Source organism: Heloderma suspectum, chromosome 4, assembly GCF_057233095.1.
Source record: "Heloderma suspectum isolate Gila_16-S chromosome 4, 16-S_ref, whole genome shotgun sequence".
NCBI classification, from domain to species: Eukaryota; Metazoa; Chordata; class Lepidosauria; order Squamata; family Helodermatidae; genus Heloderma; species Heloderma suspectum.
Genome location: NC_139461.1, coordinates 262,111,179 through 262,122,637, shown reverse-complemented (window position 1 = coordinate 262,122,637; position 11,459 = coordinate 262,111,179). Strand labels below are relative to the sequence as shown.

General features: G+C 46.4%; 1 protein-coding gene across 2 annotated transcripts in view; it reads left to right on the top strand.

The window, feature by feature from the left end:
* The first annotated feature begins 28 nt into the window (after positions 1 to 28).
* The window catches only part of DENND2C (DENN domain containing 2C), a 72,936-nt gene continuing 61,505 nt past the window's right edge, over positions 29 to 11,459 (top strand). The window contains exon 1 of one of the 2 annotated variants that reach the window (XM_084853540.1): positions 29 to 94. The gene's annotated coding sequence lies outside the window, so the exon portion shown is untranslated. Of the gene's footprint in view, positions 257 to 11,459 lie in introns of both variants that reach the window. The other variant, XM_084853541.1, reaches the window with a different exon arrangement.

Below are 11,459 nucleotides of genomic sequence, written 5' to 3'. Positions count from 1 at the left end.
CTCGGCGGAGCGGGCTCGACGGCGCTTGCGGAGTTGCAGAAGGAGCCAGCGGTGGAGCTGGGTGGGGGCGCCGCCGCCGGCGCCGCGGGAGCCGGTGAGTGCGGCGTGTGGGATTCGCCCCGACGCGGGGCCGCCCGGCCGCGGGGCGCTCGTCTGCCTCGCCCGGAGCGCTTCCTCTGCTTCTGCCGGGGCAGGCTGGACGGGGGCACCCGCTGCCGGGGCTGTTCTCGTGCGGAGGATTTGGGCAATATCCGGCGTAAGTCCCAGCTAGAGTAAACCCATTGAAATGAATGGAATTAAGTTAGTCATGAGTAGGCACGCTCTGAAGGAAGGCTTACGTTGGATTTTGCTCTTTGAGCCCGCTGCGGGCACGGATGCCGCGCTCGCTCGGCCCGGCGCAGATGCACTCTCGAACTGACTGCGGAGCGAGGGCGGCCGCCGGCCCCCTTCCCAGTCCTCCCCACGGGAGCTTCTGCGGGGGGCGGCTGCAGCCGTCAGGCCTGGACCCCCGTGGAGCTGAGAGGTTCCGCGCCTGCTCTTTGCTTCTTCGGCGGAGCTTCGCCTCAGCCGGGCTTCATGCCCAGAACCTCTCTTGAATGCTAAGCACCTAGCGGGGGACGTGAAGTAATGGCGACGGTTGCCTGAGCATGTGCAGAGTGCCTTTCGCTCACACCCCGAGACTTCTCCAAAGTCGGAGAGTGTGTCTTTCAGAGCTAATGAACATGCTCAGATATAGTCTGTTTCTGGCTGGTTGGCAGATGGGCACTTCGGTCGGTGCCTAGACAAGCCCCTGCCTTGAAAGTTAATTGGCTTCTGCTTGTTGCCTGTGGATATAATCTGCTTGGTGGGGTGGTGCGCGGTTGATGTGTGATACACAATAAGGCTGCTATTTGTGGTGGTCCGAAGTACTTCTTCATTCAGTGCGTATTAAACTCTGCAATTCTCTGCCACAAAGCGTGGTGACAGCCACCAATTTAAGATGCAAATGCTTCTCATGTTTAGACAGAAAAAAGTCCTGCAACTCCCAGCATCACCCAGCCAGCGGTGGGAGTTGTAGGCCTGTTTTTCTGTCTAAACATGCATCGGATTGCACTTTTCGATTGCTTCCGAAGGGAATTTTTTTAGAAAGATTCATGGAGGATAAGGCTATCAAGGGCTACTACTCATGATCGAAGGCTATGAGTCATGATGGCTGTATTCTGCCTCCAGGATCAGAGGCACCAGGCCTCTGAATACCACCAGTTCTTGGGAAGTAGCAGCAGTTGAGGGCCATTGCCCCCATGTCCTGCTTGTGTGCCTCCTAGAGGTATCGGGTTGACCACTGTGAGAAACAGGATGCTGGACTAGATAGGCCTTTGGTCTGATCCAGCAGCGCTCTTCTTATGCTCTTCTTCTAGTGGTAACCCTGAATTGTAAGTATTACCAGTTCAGGCATCCAGATCTGGTGTTATACAAGAAAACGCTGGCGTATGAGTGAGTGCCCCTAATAACTGGAGCTAATTTGGGAGGCTGTATTAACAGCGTTCCGTGCACATCGGTGTTCAGTCATGCCGGCCACATGACCACGGAAGCGTCTTCGGACAGCGCTGGCTCTTCGGCTTAGAAACGGGGATGAGCACCGCACCCTAGAGTCGGACACGACTGATTGGGGACACCTTTACCTTTTTTTTTATTATACTTGGGCCGTGTTTTAAGCCCTGCAGTTTACACACGCCTGCCTGGGGACCATGTTGGTCCTACACCCATCCTCACGTTCAACAGGGACAATTTTGAAGCTCTGCTGTCAGCGCAGCAATGTGGGTGTTCTTGAATGGAGAAGGTACCTGATTCTTCCAGGAGTCCTTTTTGTATTTCTGATGTCATTCTGAACAAGGAATTTGCAGCTGCTTCTTCACGTATCCCCAGATGAATAGGGATTTGCTCACCACCGCTTCCTATTGTTGTTCTGTTTCTGAGCTCCCCCCCCCCCAATGTATCCCAAGTCTGCATTGATATTGGACCCTAATACTTAAGTATCTTAACCCATATCTTGATACAATTGCAGACCAGGATTGTCATGGTGAATGAGTTCAGGTGCACAAATGCTGAAGTCAAGAGTGGAAATGTTCAGATCCTCCAAAATACTCTGTGAAAGACATATGGTGTATTTCCTGTTAGGGGGATATTTATCACCTTGGATTAAAAGGAGGGGGCAGGCAGCTTTCTGGGTGAAGGTGAGGACAATACCCTCTGCAAACTCAAAAGGGTTGGGTTGGAGGAGAGTCAAAAAAAAGTCTAAACAGTTGATTCCCCGCTCCCTTCAATGTTTTGAAGCCGTTTCACAGCAAAACCAGGAAATGGAGTAATGGTGTTCTGTGACCTTTTATTATATTTAGGAGAGAATGACAGACGCTTTTCCTAATAGAGAAACAAAGGGAAAATGTTGGATAAGGAGTTTTGAATAATAGCACACAATAGCTTGGTTGGGGGTCAAAAGTCTTGTCAGATTCTTCAGCTTGCTCTAGGCTGCAGTCTTCTAGTGAATGGGAAAGAAAGGCAAATGTTTGTTTGTTACATTTATATCCCGCCTTTCCTCCAAGGAGTCCATGTCCTTCCTCCTCTCCATTTTATCCTTACAACAACAAGGTAGGTTTGGCTGAGAGTCAGTGACTGGCCCAAAGTCACCCAGTGAGTATCATAGCCCGGTGGTGAATAGAACCCGGGTCTCCTGAATCCCGGTCCAATACTCTATCCACTACACTCCAGCTGGCAACTACAGTTCTCAGTGTTGTGTGGTATTAAGAAGGATATAATATTCTGCTGTAAGGAACCCTCAAATAACAGAAGAAGCACTGAGGCTTTCCATGGTGCTAGGAGCTTTTCGCAGGAAAAGTTGTGAATGCTTTCTGGGATTAAAAAAAAAATGCAGATAAAATATCTCCTAACCACCATGTAGGTTTGGCCATTAAAAATAACAATAATGTAACATGGGCGTGGTAAGAATGGAATTCCTCCCATTTTGTTGGCATTGAAATGGCTTTGAGAGTTAAATTTGCTCTAAAATGATTCTCTTTCCCTTCTGACCTGTTACGAATATTCAATCTCCCTTCCAGTGGGAATGAGGTAATGTTATGGCACTTATGTCAGAGATGATCAGTGTTGGTAACTGGCCCAAGGAGGGTAATTCGTCACTTGGATTGCAATCCTCTGCATATTTACTTGGGAGTAAATAACACCTTATTCCCATATCAAGCTGCCTGTTCTTTATGGTCTTCTGACAAGGCCTTTTCCCATGTACCTCTTCCATTAAAGGTATGAAGGCCCACCTATGAGAAAGAGAGCTTTCTTGGTAGTGACAACCAGGTTATAGAATGCTTTCTCCAAAAAGGTTTACTTTGCACTAATACTGCTATTATCTAGGCGCTGGGCAAAGAACACTTTTATTTACTTAGCCATTTTTATTGGTTGTACCGATTTAGAGTGCAGTCCTACAGGGTAGACACTCGGAGCCCTTTGTCCATCCTAAGCCCTGCCGGCAAGAGCCTGGTGGACCAGGAGGAATGACAGAGGAGTTTTTGCCTCCTGTTTCTCCTAAGAAGCATTTAAAGTTAGATGGGTCTATGAGCCGTGTCTGACTCACCTGTCTTGCTGAGGGCAGGAACTGGAACTGAAAGGCCTGTGGATCTGGTTACAGCCCCCCTCTTCCCCACCCATTGGTATACCCCCTCCCTACTTCTCCCTGTGTGTGTGGGGAGATCCACAATTGGATCTCCTCTGAGGTTGGAGCTCTGTCTCCGGCCTTCAAGGAGGAGATTTGCAGCATCCTATGGCCCCTCAGATGCTGTCTAGGGGCCATAGGATTGCTCCCTTAATTGGGCAGGATTTCATCTGTTTTAACGTTTTATCTGCTACTTTTTTGCTCTTGCATTTTTGTGTTTGTTTTAGGGTGTACACTGCCCTGAAATCTGATATGACAATGATATGCATAAATTGTTTTAAATAAATAAAAAAAGTTCCATTGAGTCAGTGGGACTTCTGTAAACATACAATGGTTGAAGCAAATGGACCAAATACTGTATCATATTTTACCTTTATCTTTCAGCTGAGAGGTAGATCAATATTATTGTAGCTTTTACATTTGGAAAATAAGACTGAGAGAGAGTAACTTGTGCACATCTCTGTTGTCTTATGTCCTATGAACCTAACTTGTGCAAGGTTATCCAGTGAATTCATTGGATAGCAGAGATCTGAATCATGTTTTCCAGGTCCCAGTCTACCACTTCTTGTCCAATGGCCCAGAATGGACTGGCTTTGGCCGAATTTAGACATCACAATAAACTATAGCTTATCATGATGGGAATGAGCCTTGATTCCCTCTGTGCTTGTGTGCTCCCCTTTTCTCCTCAGGTGCAGCTGCAAGGAGGAGTTTGGAAGCTTTCACTTCTATCTTTGACTGTGTCATCCAAACCTGACAGACTATGGTTAATCTTAACTCTGATTTTATTTATTAATTTCTTAAATTTATATACCTTCATAAGAAATCTCAAAGTGGTTTACAAGCAGATAATAATAATAACCCCATACTATTACATTCTAAAAATTAATCAACTCAACCCGCAGTAAGGTAAAAACCTTCCCAACAAACAAAAAACTCAATGGTCTTATCCAAAGGACCCAAAGTCCTGGGTGAAGAGGTGCATCATAAGCAGTATGTGAAACTGGATTACTGAAGACGCATGATACCCCTTCAGATGCAGGGAATTCCCTAATGAGGGTGGCAACCCACGAAGGTGCACACTGTGGTCATTGCACCCCGATCATCACCCATAGGTGGGATCATGAGCAGGGCCCCTCCAAAGGTCTCAAAGGGCCCCTCCAAAGGTCTCAGACAGGCCAACCTTAAACCATGGGTTACAAAGCTGGCTTGTTTCCACAAACTATAGTTAAGATTAACCACAGCTTAGAATTTGGATGACATGCTAAATTGCGGGTAATCTAAAATGGAAGTGGAAGCTTCTAATTGTCTCCTTGTGGCTGTGCTGGAGAAGGGGAGGGGGGAGTTTGCAAACCTATGAGGAGGCTAGACTCTTTCCTATCGCGTTAAGATAAACCATGCTTTATTGTAATGTATGACTACAGCCTCTGTCCGCTTTCAGATGATGAAGATCTCAGCTTAATAAGCCAAGATATGTGCACGCTTCAGGTGTCAGCATACAGCTGTGCTGCTTGTCCCTTCACCTGAGTGGTGAAACAGGTGAGGAACCATTGTCAACCATAGCTTCTTTTTATGCCTGAATCAGGAACTATGGTCAATGGCTTCCAGTCAAGCCACAATATGAATGGTTTAAAGTTGGCTTCTGTATCCTGGCTTGTTTGAAAGTCATTACCCATAGATCCCAGTTCAGACATAATGGGAAGCTATAGTTAACTGTGTTTCCTCTCTTGTTTGCTTGCTCACACAAAGGAAGGAGTGATGCACTTCTGTGCAGGTGCCTGAAGCTTGTACTTATCTTGTCATATTAAGTGGAGATCCTGATCATCTGAAAGTGGCCAGAGGCTGCATTCAGACATTATGATAACAGGGGGAACTTGATTGTCTGAACTGAACCCCTGTGTCTATGTACACTTTTGAAACACTCTTCGTAATTGCATTTGTTTGTAGCTTTAGCAAGATTTCATTTTTGTTGTGTGTGATGTCTCTCTCATCAGAAGATTAGTTTGTCGCATCAGAGGATTGGTTTTAATCTTCTGCAGAGAACACTGGAATTGCAAGGCTGTTTGTTCTATAAAATGTGTCTGAAATGCCACTTGATTTCACCCTCCATTTGTCCTTATTTTTCAGTTGAATGGGCATAGTTTCTTCTGTTCTGCTTCCTCTGTTCCTGAGGAGCTTAAAGTTTGCAGCACTTGGGCTGAAGAGGGTTCAAGAATGTGAATCTGAGCCAAAGTGTCCTTTCTAAGGATCTCAAAGTCTTCTGTCATTGGCTTGAGTCTTCTGTCATTGGCAAACACTTTCCTGTTTGTTTTTTAAGAATGGGGAAAATGGGGTATTGTTTTAGAATGTGGAAAATGGCACTGTTTCTCCTTGTGTATTTGAGGTATTCTGCTGTAGCATGGCACCACCTAGAGGTTATGTATCAGAAAAGCAGGGAAGGAAAGGTTCTTTATGTAGAGCTCAGGTCTCAATTCTTTGACGAAACCGAAAGTAGATACGGCGATTAATAGCCTCATGTAGAAAAGCTCAGTGAGAGAGAGTGAAAAGGGTGTGCTGTAAGCTGTGGCTGTCTTTATTATTTCTGTTTGCACAGTGTTGAGTGTTAGGGTTGCCAGAAGGTCACCTCAAGCAGGGTCTTGTTCTTTAATACCTGCAGCGTTGTGATGGGAAAAGTGGCAACCTTGTACTCTTTTTAAAATAAGGGTTACTAAAAAAAAAAAAATCATGCCAAGTCCTTTTTAGGAGTTTGAACTCCTGTACCATTTTCCTCACCCCATTTGCCAGATTAGGACAAGAAGGTTGCTGGGCTTGGCTCACTCAAAAGGCCTTTGAATATCATTCTTGGCATGCTGTTCTCCTTCTTCTCTCCTTCGCCTCTTAGTCTGCATCTGTCTTCTGGGTTTGACTTTTTTTGGTGGGTGGGTGGGGAGTTTGGTATTTGCTTCTTGCCTGTAGGATGAAGCACTCCACCACATCTGCTAGGGAGATTGATGACTAAAGCCCAGCAAGATCCCTTTTGCTTTGTGTGGCCTTTGTTGTTGGTGCAGCTGTCATCTTGTGCTGAGCCGTAAGAAATGTTCTGTCCAGGATGAGCTCACATATGCCATTAGGGTGAATCGGTGCATGATTTCCTTAGGGCTTAAAAGGTCTACTCAGACTCTATGAAAACAGCAGCATGTACATTTACTTTCTATTTTGTGGATGAACACTGTTCTGCCTAGTAGCTACTGACCCTTGTTTCTGGAAAGTTCTGGGGAATTATAGCTTGATCATGCACAGCAGGGGTGCAGAACCTCTTTCAGCCCAAGGACCAAGTTCCATTTTGGGGAAGCTTTCAAGGGCTGCTTTCCATTGGTGGGTGGGGCCAAAGGCAAATGGGTGGGATAAAAGAGGCAGGGCCAAATACCAAAAATATCAGCATATTTATTCAGCTTAAAGCTCCTACTGCCACTAAGTAAGCCTTAGGAGAGACATTCCAACCTTCTAGAGTGGGGAACAAACTGCACAAACATTGGGAAACCACCAAACTGTTAATGTCTGGGGGAAATGGGATGGGGCCAAGGGGATGGAGCATGGCCATTTGGAGACCCTGGAGGGCTGGATTGGGATTCTGGACCTGAGTCTCTGCACCCCTGATGTACACTGTGTATTGTACTTGAGGACTCAGAAGTAAGTACCACTTTCAGTGGGACTTGCTGCCAAGTAAGTGTTTGGAAGTTTGCACTTCATGTAAATGATCTTGCCTAGTGTCCTTGCATATGTATTGAGAGAGCTAAACAAAAGTTCATTCATCTCAAAAACCCTTTCATTTTAAGCAGATACAATTTTGTAGTGCAAAAGGTATATGGGCTGCATGACGAAATGCTTTGGATTCTGTTGATAGGAAGTATAAAGGCTCTATTTAGTTGCAAACCAAAGCATTTTGCTTATAGCAGTGTTAGTGCACATTAGTTCTGGAAATACATGAATTACCAAACTGGAAATGTGATTTAAATCCCATCTTATCTTTTCTGGAAAAGGTCCTTACCGCGTTGTCTTGGGAGAGGCCTGTAACTCTAGAAGCTGAGGACAAGGAGCATGTATGGCTGATTCTCAGAAGCTGTGCAGGATGGCTTGTGTAACATGCTTCCACAGTACCATCAGCACTATTGTATTGTGGATTCCCTGGGGAGTCCAGCCCTACATGTCTATATCTACGTAGATTGCATGATGTTGTTTCCCCATTGAAGTTCTTCCTTTCTGCTATTTTGTGTCAGCTGTGAATCTCCGGGCTCTTTGCCAGAGTCTTAACCTGAATCTGCCCTGGCCGCCTGGCAGGAGGGAAAGGGTGTTGGCTAGTAGGATTGCTGTATATTCCTGTTCACATTGCAGTGTGAGGCAGCAGGGAACCAACGTGGTTGGGTCTTCCTCCTCCGGGAGGTTCATAGCAGAATGACTTGGGAAATGAAATCACCCTTGCTTAGGTCCTTTGCTGCTTGTCAGAAAGAATACGTTTTCTGCATGTATGTTGCATTTCTTTGAATAGTCGAACCTCACTTCTTCTGGTGGCAGGGGAAGAGATGTTTCATATCAAATATTCCCTTCTCTGGAACACCTTTTAAGTTGCTTCCTGAATTTTCCTTTACTGTACTCTTGAACAGGGGTGGGCAGGAAGTTGACCTCCAGATGTTTTGGACTCCAGCTCCCAGTATTGCTGGCATGCTGGCAGGGGCTTCTGGGAGTTACAGTCCAAAACTTCTAGAGCTCTGCCTTCTGCCATCCTTGCTCTAGACCCGACATTTCTGTCTTCCTGTACTGTTTCCCTTCTTGCTGGGGGATGGAAGCAGGAGCCTGGCACAAGTTTTTCATAGGGTCTGACAGTCCCAGGAAATACCTGCCGCTTGGCTCGGTTCTTTGGCCTGCTTGAAGCTGTGGAGCAGGCCACTGCTGTGAGAATGTATCGACCGTCTCACAGCGGTGGCTCCATGGTTACCCGTGTGACGCATGGCATTTCAGCAAAGCATGAAGCTTTGTCCTAGGGCAGAGGAAATGTTGGAATTTCATGCAGGAGCCAATGCTGAGGACTGACAGATTTCTTTTCCTCTCTCTGTGGCAGCTGCAGGCAGGTGTCCCCCCAGCTCCAGGCTCAGCCAGGCAAAGGTCAGGCCTGCTGTTCCTGCCTCTGAGCCAGTGACCTGTTTTATAGACAGGGGAGAGCTGTGTGTTCGTGTGTGTTCTGCTCCCTCCAAGGAGAGAGGGAAGCCAAGCATGTAGGACCCGCTCCTTGTCCCTAAGGACTGATATCCAAGCTGCTGATTTCTCACAGCTTTCTGCTTAAGACCAGGGAGTGGAGGACTGGTCTCCAAGGCTTGTATTATATCCATGATTGGAGACAGGAAGCTGCCACTGGATTTGCAGTTATTCTGTGAGGATTGAAAAGAAATGGATTTCAATGTACTACTACTTCTTCTTCGGAGTTTTCTCTCTCTCTTGAGTGTTGAAGATGGGAGTTGCAACCATTCCCACCCCCATCTCCCCAACAGAGGTTTTGTGCCTTCAACAGCTGTATGCCACAGGCTCAAGCTTTTCTCACTACTGCATCTCCATCTGGAGAAAAGCTTCATCTCTTGAATTTCTGCCTGTCATGCAGTTGCTTCAGAGAGAGAGAGTGAGAGAGAGAGAAGTTGGCAATTCTACCTGAAGCAAAAGTATTGTTTTGTGTCCAAGCTCTTGGTGGGTTTTATCCACATATCAAAGATCTCCACCTCTTTAAAAAAAGCAGGGGGCGGGGTTAAATGAAACACCATGAACCTTAATTTGATTTATACAGTCATGATAATATTTGGGCCTTTTAGACAATGATAGCCAGAGAAGAACATAAGAAGAGCCATGCTGGATCAGACCAAGGGTCCATCTAGTCCAGTATTCTGTTCGCACAGTGGACAACCAGCTGTTGACATGAGACCCACAAGCAGGACATGAGTGAAATAAATAAATGCTCCCTCTAAGGGCTGAGACAGATCTACATACTTTGAGTGGTAATCCCTTTGTGGATCTGCTCATTACCCCTTTTTGGACATAAGGACAAACTGCCAAACTGAATCAAACTCAGAAGCAACTGGTTTTTCCTGCTTCAAAGAAGCCAGCTGTGTTGTGGAGTGCTGATTAGCTGGACCTTGTGACAATTACTGAGCCATTCCTCTCCCATCTCCCTATCTGGCTGTGCAGTGTGCTGATGGGCTGGTCATTGTAGGAATCACAAAGCGCTACCCCTACCCACCCACCCCGACTGCATTGCCCAGAGCATTGCTTCATTTTTAAAATTAGTTAGGAAAAAAAAAAGATAGGATAAATATGCCAGGTGCCCATCAAAAAGTGTTGACTAAAGCTTAACCAAAGGGGTGGTGGTGAAAATCAAGTTTGGAGCCATGCGCTTGCGGAGGAGTGAGGGCAGAGGGAAGCAGGACTTGTACTACAGCAAGAAAACCCGGGGAGGTGTGTCACTCTGCCTTGGTCCTTAGTAGATGGAGAGGATGATGAAGGGCAGCTAGAATTCTGCACCAAAATATTCTGCCTTGTATCACAATGAAACCTGATTCGGTGTACATAATCCATAATGCAAATTATTACAGCTAAATAGATTCAGACACAGTCATTTCAGTATGTACTGTCTCCTTAAGAAAAACCCATCCCCCCCCAGAGTACCCCTCACTCATTTCCTTTGGCCTAGAACAGGGGTGGGGAATCTGCGGCTTTCCAGATGTTGTTGGACTCCAACTCCCATCATTCCCAGCCAGCATGGCCAATGGTCAGGGATGATGGGGACTGTAGTCCAACAACATCTGGAGGGCTGCAGGTTGTCCACCCCTGGCATAGGAGAAACCCCTGCTACAGGTCTGCAGTAGGAGGCCTGCCAAGGAGCTGTACTGAGCCCTGTTACGTTGCTGACACCTGTGCGGAGCCTGGATTTTGGTAACAAGGATTCAACAGATAACACATTGTGGAATTTTGGAATACTTTCCAAAGGGCAGTGAGCTGAAGGACAATGTGGAGGAAGCTACGGCCCAGAGTGGAGAGAGCAGGGTCTCTGTGGTTATATTTGTTTATTTATTTATAGGATACAGTCTAGAGAGAGCGAAATGCTTATGCCTTTTGAAATCACGAACTGAAGAGCGCAGTTAAGGCCTTGTGCCTCATTGATTTCCACAGGACAGCCATGCACTCCATCGTCCCCGTCCCCCCCTGGATTGAGCTTGTTTGGAGGAAGGAGTTGAGCAGCAGGAAAAAGTAAAGGTGATACGTGCTCTCTGTTTCCTGCATGGGAAGTTGTGTGGTACTTTCTGCTATAATGTGGCTGCAGGAGCAGCTCTGTTCCTGCAGAATCTGCCAAATCCCTGGCTGTGTGTAAATAGCAAAGAACGTTGGCTGCATGACAGAATAGGGGATTGATGGGTGATGAATTCTGGGGGAGGGACAGTAGGATCGGAGCCGAAACCAGCTCCAGCCCATCTTAGTGTTCTAGATGAGTCACTCTTCCTGCACCCACACCTTTGCCAGGGATGAGTGAAACAGGGTGTTTCTTAAGGGCTGTCTATTTACTAACAGTGAGTGATATTTTTAGACAAAGTTAACTTTCATTCCCTCTGGCAGATCACTTGGTGAGGATGAGGCGTCATTGAGGTAGAACATCTTCAGCTGGCTTGTCTTGTGATGAAGAAGGCCTGTGATGCTGTTGAAATGTCTGCTTGTTTTTTGGGGTTGCATCTCAACATCAGTTAGCATAGAT